Here is a 13,317-nt window from a genome sequence, read left to right on the forward strand (position 1 = left end):
TTTACAGGGCCGCTGGTCATCCGACGCGTTCCTTGGTTACATCCGTACCAAACGCCTTCGTATCAGGAAGGCCCATCAAGCCCTGATTAACTAGCCACAAATTCTCATCTGGGGTCAGGGGGATGCTTGCTTCATCCTCGAATTTCCAACAGGCTGGCCTCACCATTCGGACCATGGCAGGGGTTCTCCCACTCAAATGCCGTGTGAGCTAACTCACGTTTATTTGTATCGTGGGCTCCCCTTTTCGAATGTTGCGAGGGTCCCTCATTGCCAGGAGGAGAGGCTGAGGTCGTCCCAAATTCCTTGGATCCACTCCTATACTTGGGATGACCTGCCCTAGCGGCTAGGATTCACACCTCCACTTGGGTGGGCCTGGCTCCCCCAGCGCAATCCACAAGGACTCTCCCATTCAAACCGCCATGGGGGTTCTACCGTTCCGAACGCTGCATGAGCTATTCACATTAATTTGTATCATGGGCTCTCCCGTTCGAAGCTCAGAGGACTCTCCCTCGCCTGCTCATGCAGAGCAGTGCTCCATCCCTCGGGGTTCGCCCGCTTGCTGCACGAGTTCACCCGCCCGCTTAAGGTTCAGTCCGGGGGGCTAGGATTCTCGCCCCTATCTGGGGCAACCTGGCCCTAACACGGGAGTGGCCCCAATGTTCGGTTGTAACGATCCCTCATTTTAATGCAGCCACAACCACCACTGTCTCTTCAGTGCTTCCACCTAATTTCCATTCTCCACCTCTACCTATTCTATACCTCCCAGTTTCCTATCCCCGTGTGGACCCTAGTGTGAGGCTGCCTCCACTAGCAACCCCCGCTCATTCTATCATACTTTTGCCCCTCTGCCCACCTCTCACAGGGCTCAGCAAGCACCTCCCCCTTCCCTAAACTCATTTCATCACTCCACGCTCCTTTTTGGGGGGTACAAGAGGTATCATAAATACTACTTCTTGTTTCAAATACAAGACTCCATAGACAACAGCTCACTGTCCCGTTTTCTGGCATCTTTTGGGGGATATTTGTGCTCAGGTGAGCCACAGTCTACACTATCCTCTAAGCATGGTAACATTAACTTGCGAACTACTGAACATCTATAATATTATTCTCTAACCTGACATCTGCCTCTTAACATTCTAACTTTTATCTAACTTCATTCTCTAACCTCAATATTCTATAGGCTATCCACAGTCTAACTTGTAATTTTTTATATTTAACCTATCAACATACTATAGCCTTATTTATTTTTTTACCTCTTAACACTTTATAAACTCTATAACTCTATTCTTCAACCTCTCATTCTATAACCGTTATAACCTCATTCTCTAACCTCTTAGTATGATACAGTATTTTAGAATTACAGTCTTAGACTTTTGACTGAAAGAGAAATCTGTACTTCTGAACTCAAGGCTCAGAAAAGCCATCCAAACACCAGTGCTGCAGAAGCTAGACACAGAGTTACTGGCTAAAGCTTCGTCACATTATCCAATTATTCCAGTGATTTTCAGGTATGAGCTTCATTAACATATTTGCCGGCCAGGTGGAGGGAGACGAAGTGTGCATTAGATTTTGCCAGCGGGAGGTCATTAATCTCTTCACCGTTGGGACTCCCTGCTGAGTTAATGGTTCCAGCTATGGAAAACAGGATCCAAAATGACAGATAAAATCGCACTGTTGCCGGGGCGGGCTCTTATGTTCTCCTCTAGTGACCAATGAGCTTCTTCTTTTACTGAAGAACTGACAAGACATCAAGCTGATCTCAACATTTTCATCTGCAGTTGCACTAAGCTGCATATCATCACAAACACTGATTGTAATCCATATGATTCTGTCACCAAGCATTTTTTCCCTGTGTTTTTCACTACAAAATTGATTAATAAAATCAGAAAGTGGATGCACAACAGTCTGTTTTTATTGAACATAATCTCTTTACTCACTGAAAGCTGCATATGAACAAACGCATTATACGGAAAGCCTTGAGGGGATAAATGCACAATCACACACTTTCACAAGGTGTGTTACTCCATGAATTGCTTCCTAAATCACTATTTTACAATTGTTTATGCTCACGCGGTACTCCTGTTGTTATTTCGGTGAGCTCCACGTGACAGGTAATCGGAGAGAGAAAGAGTTTCGGTGAGTTGCTATGTGTGTCACGTCTCCACCATTTTGTATTGTCAAGTTTGTCACACCTCCGACTGAAGAGAGCGAGATCTCAGCAAAACAGTCTGCAAGTGTGATGCCGGCTTAAGGAGTGAGAAGGGAGGGAGAGGAGGGAAGCGGGGTGTAGAAATGGAAAAAATTCCATTCCTTTTCTTTTAACATCCATTTATTTGGTGGCAGTGCTGCAGTCTTAAATGTTATTACCCTGCCTGTGGTTCCTCTCTTGCTGTGGTATTCTAGGCGGCACTGTGTGTGTTTTGTGTTCTTCTGTTTTTGGATTTGAACCCTAGTCACACCAGCAGGACTGTGCCAGAGGCTCTTGAAGGGGTCTATTTGACTGTTTGGCTTTGTACTGTGAGAATAGACTTGCTATATATTTTTTTGCTTTTTTGCATGTAGCTAGTATGTAAGAGTGTGTCTGTTTAAAGATAATGGTTTGGCTTGGTTAGAACTTGGAAAGCATGATCATTCGTGCTTGGCAATCAGTCTGACACGGGAACATGTGTCATTTGAGGCCAGTACTTTAGACACCATGCTTTCATATTTTAAATGTCATGAAATAATGATTGCGGCATTGTCAGAACAACACTTTAGCATGTTTATTATTGTCTCTGATTCAAAGAGACTTGTGTCAGCTTTCTGCAGATACATGAGAGAGAGAGAGAGAGAGAGAGAGAGAGAGAGAGAGATTCTTCAAGGCTCGATCATGGCTGGTCTGGATGATGGTGAAGAAGGGATGACTGTGTACATGAGTTTTTTTGTAAAAGCTGCGAGTATGTGTTTGTTTATATATGCTGGTAAAGGTCACATGCATCGTGCAGGGATCATTTCAACATCTAGTTAAAGGCAGAGGAATGTATGACTGATCAGTTATGAACATGATAGAGATGTTTGTGTCTGTGCGTGTGTGATTTGTTTTCATAGCTCTGTGGAAAAAAAGTACTATTTTAATTCCAGTCGTCAAATTAGAATTTGTGTTATTTGTGTGTGTATGCACACCAACTTTCTTTTAATGAGTATTCCTTTGTCTGTCCTTCAGTTTATGAACAGGCATACAGTTGTGCTCAAAAGTTTGCATACCCTGTCAGAAATTGTGAAATTTTGGCATTGATTTTGAAAATATGACTGATCGTGCAAAAACACTATCTTTTATTTAAGGATAGTGATCATATGAAGCCATTTATTATCACATAGTTGTTTGGCTCCTTTTTAAATCATATGATAACAGAAATCACCCAAATGGCCCTGATCAAAAGTTTACATACCCTTGAATGTTTGGCCTTGTTACAGACACACAAGGTGACACACACAGGTTTAAATGGCAATTAAAGGTTAATTTCCCACACCTGTGGCTTTTTAAATTGCATTTAGTGTCTGTGTATAAGTAGTCAATGAGTTAGCTCTCACGTGGATGCACTGAGCAGGCTAGATACTGAGCCATGGGAAGCAGAAAAGAACTGTCAAAAGACCTGCATAACAAGGTAATGGAACTTTATAAAGATGGAAAAGGATATAAAAAGATATCCAAAGCCTTGAAAATGCTTGTAATTTGGAGTGACGAGACCAAAATAGAGCATTATGGTCACAACCATAAGCGCTATGTTTGGAGAGGGGTCAATAAGTATTGTGCTCCTTGAAACAACCACACTGTTTTTTCCAGAGCAGCCTGTATTTCTCCTGAGGTTACCTGTGGGTTTTTCTTTGCATCCCGAACAATTCTTCTGGCAGTTGTGGCTGAAATCTTTCTTGGTCTACCTGACCTTGGCTTGGTATCAAGAGATCCCCGAATTTTCCACTTCTTAATAAGTGATTGAACAGTACTGACTGGCATTTTCAAGGCTTTGAATATCTTTTTATATCCTTTTCCATCTTTATAAAGTTCCATTACCTTGTTACGCAGGTCTTTTGATAGTTCTTTTCTGCTCCCCATGGCTCAGTATCTAGCCTGCTCAGTGCATCCCCGTGAGAGCTAACAAACTCATTGACTATTTATACACAGACACTAATTGCAATTTAAAAAGCCACAGATGTGCGAAATTAACCTTTATTTGCTATTTAAACCTGTGTGTGTCACCTTGTGTGTCTGTAACAAGGCCAAACATTCAGGGGTATGTAAACTTTTGATCAGAGCCATTTGGGTGATTTCTGTTACCATTATGATTTAAAAAGAGGCCAAACAACTATGTGATAATAAATGGCTTCATATGATCACTATCCTTAAATAAAAGACAGTTTTTTTTTTTGTTTTTTTTTTTTGCATGATCAGTCATATTTTCAAAATCAATGCCAACATTTCACAATTTCTGCCAGGGCATGCAAACTTTTGAGCACAACTGTATGTTGTGTCCTCTGTGAATGGGAAGGTGACCTATACAGTTAAAAGGATGTTTGTAGTGTGCAGTAGCCAGAGACGCACTGTATTTGTGTAATGTTTTCCTGCACACAAACACACACACACACACACACAATCTATTGTTCAGCAGCAGTCTGGAATGCAGATTTCATGTGCTTTGTTGATTGAACACAAGCATTTAATTGCACACTTTAATACAGTGTTTGTGTCTTCACCCTTTGAGTTTTGTGCCAGTGTTAGATTTTGTGTGCATGTTGCAAACTCGTTATACACTGTGAAAGAAAGTGGAATTGATATATTGATGTTATTAGAACTTGATGTTCTATGTCTGGAGGTGTGGTGCCCATCTTAGTGTACAGGGTGCCTAATCTGAAAGTTCTGGATGACTTGTTCCTCCTAGTTCCTACTCCCACTTCCTGTTACACATGCTGACTGTAATAGCAGCTTCAGGAGCTGGGCTGGGAAAAATGGGACTGAACTGTTTATTCACAGCAAACGACCATTGTCAGGGGCGGAAGAACTGTTTTGAAATACGTAGTTTGTCCCTGACTCAAGCCAAGAATGAAATGTACAGCCATTTATGGGCTGTGAGTGTATAAGTATGGAATATTCAGATGCAGGCACACACATTCACACACACAAACATGTGCCAAGACTTAAAGGAAGGAAGGGTCTTGCTTTGGCATATCCGCCTCTATAGTGAAATTGGCGCAAATGTTTCCACACCATTTGCCAGAATTTGGTTAATATACACTATCCATTTGTAGCAATCTTAATGTTAATGTTTCAGTGTGTAATTTTTGTACCACCAGTGGAATCAAATGGAATTACCAAGATTTTGTGTCTGTTTCAAAACCTGGTGAGCTGCCTACATAAGATGCTACATAGGCAGCTACTTAACTGAAATGGAGCCTCATAAGTGACCGATTTGGAATGCTCTTAATAGTAAGTAACCATATAAAGAGCGCTCCTCATGTGCAGCACACTAGAGGCTCGATTCGCAGTTGATTTCAGTAGAGGTGACACGAGAGGAACGGTTCAACACTGATGAGCATTAATATACATGGCACACGTACATTTTGGGTGTAATTGTTGGTTTTGGCCAAATTAGGTATCTTAGGACAGTGGTTCTCAACTGGTTTTGCTTCGGGACCCAAATTTTACACTGGACATCAAATGGCAACCCACCATAGTAAATAAACATAACCTGTATTCTGGGTTGCATTTACTTTTATCTTGCATCATGGTTTTCTAGTATAAATGCATGCATCAAGTGACTTTTTATTTTTATAAATTTTTTTATTTTGTTTTATGTCAACAAGTTCTCTTACCCCTTTTAAAAGTTGATAAGCATATTTATTTATATGAGCCCATTATATTTATTATCCAGCTTATTTCCTAATATCAAACATCATTCTAACAGAACATATATTCCACAGGAGGAAAACTTTATTCATAATTTGTCCATAAGTCTTGGAGGTCCAGACTTTAAAGCCATTTATGTATTTTCCCTTATATTTACAGTGTAATGACATATAAGCACAGGCATAAGACCATGATGGCCCCTCATTACTATGGCTATAGGTCAATGTTGCTAGTTTTTGTAATAATTATAATATAATAATAATAATTACAATTATAATAATAATAATAAATTATAGTGTTAATGAAAAATAGTACAGATTCTACTTAATAGATTATTTAATATGAAACTATAACATTTGTTAAAATATCACAGTTACTGATACTACTGTAAAATCGTGAAACATTTTTGTATGGGTGATGTGCAATTTTAAAAACAACTTTATTTTGGCGCATAGCACAGTGTTGCTCTGTTCCACCTCACTGCAGTTTATAATGTTGGCGCTGCCTGTTTGAGAGGTTTGACTTCCTCCATAGCGATTTAAACTAGAAAAATTCTCACTAGAATTCAAATGGGCGTTGATGCGCGTCAGGCGAGCATGCACACCAGAGATACAGTGGATCAGAGAGCAGATCATTGGCGCGAGTTGTGCCATTACACTGGCGTGAAAAACAAGCTTCAATCGCACCGTGAAAATATCGCGTTGCAGATGATAAGCCTTTTGCGTGTATAAATTGAAAAAATTTCAATGGGAGAATCATGCATGTTCTTTCCGTGCTGTCCGCGACCCAGTCCGAACAGACCTGCGACCCACCAGTTGAGAAACACTGTCTTAGGAGGTAGTATAATTAAGATACCTACCTTTTGGAACAGCCTTCATGTCAGGAACGCGCCTATGAGAACTGGGAAATGGGAACTGATGCCTTAAAATGGTGCCTCCGGAGGCAGCTCACTAGGTTTTGGAACAGACGCAATAACTGCTTCCAAACAGGATCCCAAACACTCCCCCTGTCTTCCATTGGTCAGACAGATAGTTCTGCCCAAAAACTCATGCCATTGGTTGAGCCAATGTTGCTGTGTCAGACCACTCAAAACGGAGCAATGTTAAAAGTGCCACAGAGTCAAAGAGTTTAAACACTTCTGGGAATTCAACCCCTGAACGACTTACTTATAGTTGTGTCTGCACATTAAGCTGAAAGAAACTATTTTAATAGGGATGCTTCGATCAGGATTTTTAAAAGCTGATACAGATCACGATCTTCTTGTCACCTGATCAGCCGATACCGATCATTTCACCTTTTATCAGGATCTCTGTCATAACTGGCTATATGTAAGCTTTCTGTACACTGTTATTATTAATTTAATTTTCCTCTTCTAATATCATTTTGCCTAGTTTTTGCTGACAAAAAATGTTTTTTAATAAGACTTTAAAACAAGTATAGGCTAACACAATATTCTCTATATTTAGATAGATAGATGGCCCTTTAAAAAAATGAAGCTTATTGTAAAACTGAAGACAAACTGATAACCCATAGGAGCAATTAAACTTAATGTGACATTTTTGGTTATTGAGTCATTGTCATTGTTTCATATAATAATAATTATTCCATATTTTATTTCTATTTTATTTTTAATACATTATATTATGGTATCTTAATATTGTATAAAAAATTATTATATTTATAAATTCCTTCCCTGCCTTTTCATTTAGTTGGATGATTGTATTAATAGTTAATTTTTCACTTGTTGCTGCTTGAACTTCAATGAGGGGAACACGCGGTCTCTCATGAGGGCGAGAGATGAAAGGAAAGCAGAGAAAGAGGCGCATGTTTCTGGACTCTACAGGTGCTACTTGTTAATGTTGTTTAATCAGGAGATATTTAATAAAGACTATGAATTACACCACATCTTGTAACTCGTGTTATTTCTGAGATGCCTATGCCCGGCGGAGACTGAGAAGAGCAGCCATGAATGATAATAAGGACCGTTTGCAGCTAGCGCTGTTTTCCCTTTGCCTTTTCGCGTGTGAAACAGTTTTCATATTCACCATACCTTTCCTACTGCCTCATTCTTAACTGCTGAATGAAGTTTGTTATCTTACAACACTATGCCAGTATTTCCCACACTCCGTGATGTCATGACATTGCTGCTGATATCTTAAAGGAGCTGCGTGTCTTTTGCGACATGAGTGATCGGTTTATGCCAGGGGTGGCCAACTACAGTCCTGGAGGGCCACTGTCCTGAAGATTTTTAGCTCCAACACTAATCCAACATGCCTGATCAAACTAATCAAGCTCTCTAGGATAACTTAAAAAAATTAAGGGCAGGTGTGTTTGATTAGCGTTGGAGCTAAATTCTGCAGGACAGTGGCTCACCAGGACCGGAGTTGGCCACCCCTGGTTTATGCGATCGGCAAAATTACCGATCACAGATCGAGTCATAGGACGTGAATATCGGCCGATACTGATCGGTGGCTGATCGATCGGAGCATCCCTATATTTTAACATAGAAAAAAATTACATATGTTACTTTTACACATTACAGATTTTTCATGTCTCAGTATTTCCCATAGAATTCAAACTGAAACAGAAGTCAACAAATGAGACTTCTAGCCATGTGCAAATCACATACCAAAACCTATGGCTGTAATCAACTGTAAGAAGCCAACTGGCCGAATGCTGGTCTCAAAGCAGTAAGCACCACTGATCTCAGTAGGGGAATGGAGTTTAGAGAGCCATTTCAGTGACCATCTATCAAAGGCTGCCTGGTCTCTCTGGGAGAAACCCCAATTGCACTTTGCTCTTTGAGTATCAGAGTGGTGTGTATAGTTGGGGTGTTTGTGAGGGAGAGTTAGGAACTTAGGAATGACAGAGACAGCAAACTTGGGCCAAGTAACATCAAGAAACTTCTAGAAAAAGTACTCTCATGGCAAGACCTTGCCCACTGTGCTAAGAAACGAGAAAGAACAAAGGAGACTCAATGCCAAAACAATGGACATACTTTACATTCCCAAGACACCCCAACCCCTCCGCTTTCCACATATTAACAAGAAAACAGCCTCCACTACTTTCCATGAGCCAGCCACAGTGTATAGTGTGGTGTAGATGTTTTTCAGATCTATATGCACAAAGTTTGTGGTTTTTATTTTGCTGTCTTTTGTGTAATTTATGAACCACTACTTTCACCAAGCGGAATTGGAAAAATGATCACTGTTTTCAAACAGATTACAGAAAACTCCCCGTCTTCCATTAGTTGTACAAACAGATAGTCACCCCCAAAATTCACATCATTGATTGAGCCAGTGTTGCTGTATCGGGCTGGACGGGCCACTCATATAATTAGAGGAATGTTTTAATAGTGTCACAGAGTCACAGTGTTACACTTTTAGGAGAAATCCACCTTCAGATGGATTACTTATAATTGACTATGCATATTAAGCTAGGCTACAAGAAAGAATTTTAACACTGAAAAATATTAAGAAAACAAGCGCACCTGAAAGTTGTCTGTATGGGTATATATAATAAACTGTGTGTGTGTGTGTGAGAGAGAGTATATGCTCATTTTACTGTAATGGAGAAAGAAAGGCATGCTCCCTCTGGAATATGTCGAGTCATCAATCCAGACAGTTCCTCTCAGTGTGGGGTCGTCCTGTAGAATTGCATTACTGTCAGACTGCACATTTTTAAAAGGCTTCTTTTTTATTAACAGAACCATTAGATGAGGATGCTGCTGTACCATATTCTTTAACCTCTCAGTAAGTTTACATGTGCAGTGATAATCGAGCTACAATAGGTTTTTGCATTGTCAAGCTAGTCTTCATCTGTCTGTCCAAGTATACATGACATGATGCACTATTAAATATTTGAATGAAGGATGTCAGCTGAGGAGGTGTTAAATACACATTTTGCATCACCTCTATCTTTCAGAGGAATGGCAAGGCCAGTTGTGGTCCGATTAACATGTATACATGCTGGATGAAGCCGAGTTACAATCGCATTGTCTAGGTCTCTTTATCCAACTCTGCAAAAATCAGACTGGAACAATTTCAGTCAGACTAAAGCATTTACTTAACATTTTAAAAAGCCAAATTATTGTTTTAGTCCAACTGAAATTGTGAAAACTTAACATATTTTAATGACGTTATTGATGTTAAAAATGTTTTAATTCTGATACTCTAGACAAGACTCACCACATGTGGACACGATGGGAACTGTTGACTTGAGGTGTTAGCATGGTCCATTGGTGTTGTAGACTATGAAGCCTTGTGAACTGTTCTGCATCTGTCTCAACATCTGTTGTTGAAATTCTTGTTCAACCTGTTTGTTATTGAGTCAGCAGTTTTCCCGGAATTTTATTGATTCACTTTATGCTCTTTTGATTGAAAGAAGGCCACCTGGGTCATGACCTGACATATTCTCTCAGCTCTTTTTGTCTGGCTAAAACAAGTGGGAAGAGTTTGATGTGGTTGATAAGCTGTTTGGCCAAGAAGCATTTTAAAAGCATTCTTTTCCCTTAGAAAAGAAAAGGAACTCTAAGTGAAAGAGAATCCAAAACAACAAACAGTTGTACTGGAGAGCCATATTCGTGACTGCTCCCTTCCTGGATTGGGCTTTAGTTGTGGCCATACTGGTAAAAGCCTTGGTGATTACATGGAATGCAGCCTGTGTATCTCACTCAATGATTTCTGGAAGCGGGTGACCAGAGAACCAATGACACAGTGTGTCTGTGTTTGTATATTTATGTGTGGTTTGTGTTGTGTTTGAGGTTGAAGATGGGTTAATTTAGGGGCTTTGTGTTTATCCCCTCGACATACACACAAATACATACAGACCCACGCTCATCTTCTTTGCCCTTCTCCTAACCCTTACACAAACATACTGTAGTGGTACGAAGTACCTTGGAGTACCATGTAAATATCATGGTATCTGATGGTAATGCCATACCATCATTACTGTAAGATTACCATATTAATGGTATTTACATGGGAATCCACAGTCTTCATACAAAGACAACATGGTACTTACCATGGTACATGTTCAAAAAAACACAGTATTGCAATGGTACATACCATGTTACATATACAAAAAAATCCCCCACAGCACTGAAATGGTACATGTCAAAACAATGATATGATATTACCAAATAAGGCAGGGCAATGTGGCCAAAAATGTTATCACAATATGTATTTTTTATCATTCAATATGGATAAAGAACAAGCTGTTTTTGCAGCTAAGTGTCAATAAATGCTGTTTTTGCACTAGGGAGCTTATTAGTTCTGGAACTTACTGGATGTTTTTCTAGCACAATAAATTCTATGTCAAAAAATCAAGGAAATTTGATTGCTCATGACATGACCCCTTTAATATGTAGCAAATGACATAACCAGCTGGAGCAGAAATATAATTCCCAAACATGCAAAAGAATTACAATCTTCAAAAAAAATTATGTATGTACCCTGTTCAGTAAGAGACAGAGGGCTGCTAATGGATTAGTAGTATTTGTTAGTTTGAGAGAACAAAAGACAGAGGAAGGGTCTTTGACCAGAACTGTGCATACAGACTTGTATATAAGTGTGTATCACCAACATGTCTCACAAACATCACAATAACCAGTAATGTCAATTCTCGAGATATTATCAGTTTGTGGTCTAATCACCCTTCTTTGCTATCAGACATAACCTAAGCCATGACCTCTGTGCATATAACACGATAAAGTGACAAAAGTTATCCAAATAAAGTTTTTGTCCGAACCAGCCGTGACCGTGATAAGCAGCAAGGAACTGAGAGCTTGGTTTCTGTTTCATAGGCATTGCACTGGATAGCCCCGCCTACTGTGAAATCACATTGATCCAAAATCCCGCTCTTCATAAATGTGTATTAAACATAATTTATCTTCTGACTGACTGCAAATGTGTTGCATCACGCAGCAGTTTCGTGTTCAGTGTGGACAAGAAAATTGCTTGTTGCTGGAAACTTGCTGCAGTTAGAACAGTGTAAGAGTCACATTTCACCCTGAGTGCTACGTAGATTACTTCTGAAATGTAAACATGCTTGTATTTTTTATTTTTAGAGAATTGCTGAAATTTGGCAAATTAAGAATAGAGGTTTTTATTATCCAGCTTTGAAATCAACAATGGAAGAATGTCTCCAGATATGATGTAAATCATAATTTTTCGTGAGAAGGTGTGGCCTTAACATATGAACAGCGCTTTTTCTGCCATCCTAAAGCATGGGCTGAAGTGCAATTGCATAGTGTAAAAGAACAAAGCTGCATATGACCAGCAACTCTGAAATGTTTGTTTGCAACATGCGTTTTCACAGAGTGTCTAGAATTATAGTCAGGTGGGTGAGGGCTTGTTTGAAACACTTGAAATATTATTTTAAGTGAAGGGTGCAAATCCAACAACTCAGCATTTATTTGTGCATTAATTTGGAAACTTAATTTAACACAGAAACCAAATGCCCTGTATGTATTTGTGGAAAGTATTAAGCACTTTTAATGCTGTGTATCAATTTCTAGCTACATGCACACATGGCTAGATGATACATAGAATAATTATTAAAAATATAGAGAACATTAAATACAAGTGCTTCTTAAGATTTGATGTGGAGTGTTTTTCAATAGATACAACTTTTGTAAGGCAAAGATTGCATGGCTCAGTTATTTTCCCCCCATCTCTCACTTATTTCTGTACCTGGTTATATGAGGGATGGGACCGCACTGCACTGTCTACAATGTATGTTGTACAACCTGGCTAGGCTCAGATCACTCTTTTAAAATTTAGGAGCGTAATCAGTAAAGAACGAATGGTAATGAAATTTAGAATGTAATCATGCAATCCATTAAAAAGTAACTGTAATCTGTAGTGGCTGACGATATATCGCAGAAGCCGATAAATCGGCCAATATTCTGAATTCTTAAATTAGCGGCATTGGCCCATACATTTTCGTGTTTGGCCAATTCCTTTTTCAAGCCATGTGGGCGCTAAGAATTATCTGCTTGCATGTAAAGGAGGCATCTGAGACATGTAAACGTGCAGTCACAGTTCGTTTTGTTGTTACAATAATAGACAGTTGTACGACAGACTGGCCCCATTCTGAATTTCCTTAGCGCTTCTGATTAGAACAGGGAAAGCTGTTTAATAAAAACAGCTGATATGAGTTAAGATTCATTTTATTCCTCTCTCTCTCAGACAGTTCATGAAATGACAGAGCACATACTGTTGCTGTGCTTTCTGCTTCGTTGAAAAGAGCGAGAAAACATTTACCTGGCCACATGCCACTGCAGCAATACACTGTTCCAATCATTTTGTCTTATTCCACTACATTGTTTCCCTGTCTTTCTACTCACAAAATGTTATTTTTTCACATATATTCTCTCTCTCTCCACCCCCCTCGCTCTCTCACCACTGCTGGCCAAAATTGACTGCCCTCCCAGG

The 13,317-nt window shown here is 39.6% G+C and overlaps 1 protein-coding gene across 2 annotated transcripts in view; it reads left to right on the forward strand.

Annotated features, from left to right (window-relative positions):
* Nucleotides 1-13,317, forward strand: part of LOC127411460 (protein Shroom4-like) — an 86,589-nt gene that overhangs the window by 55,017 nt on the left and 18,255 nt on the right. The window lies entirely within an intron of this gene.

The sequence above is a fragment of the Myxocyprinus asiaticus genome, chromosome 2 (assembly GCF_019703515.2).
Source record: "Myxocyprinus asiaticus isolate MX2 ecotype Aquarium Trade chromosome 2, UBuf_Myxa_2, whole genome shotgun sequence".
NCBI lineage: Eukaryota > Metazoa > Chordata > Actinopteri > Cypriniformes > Catostomidae > Myxocyprinus > Myxocyprinus asiaticus.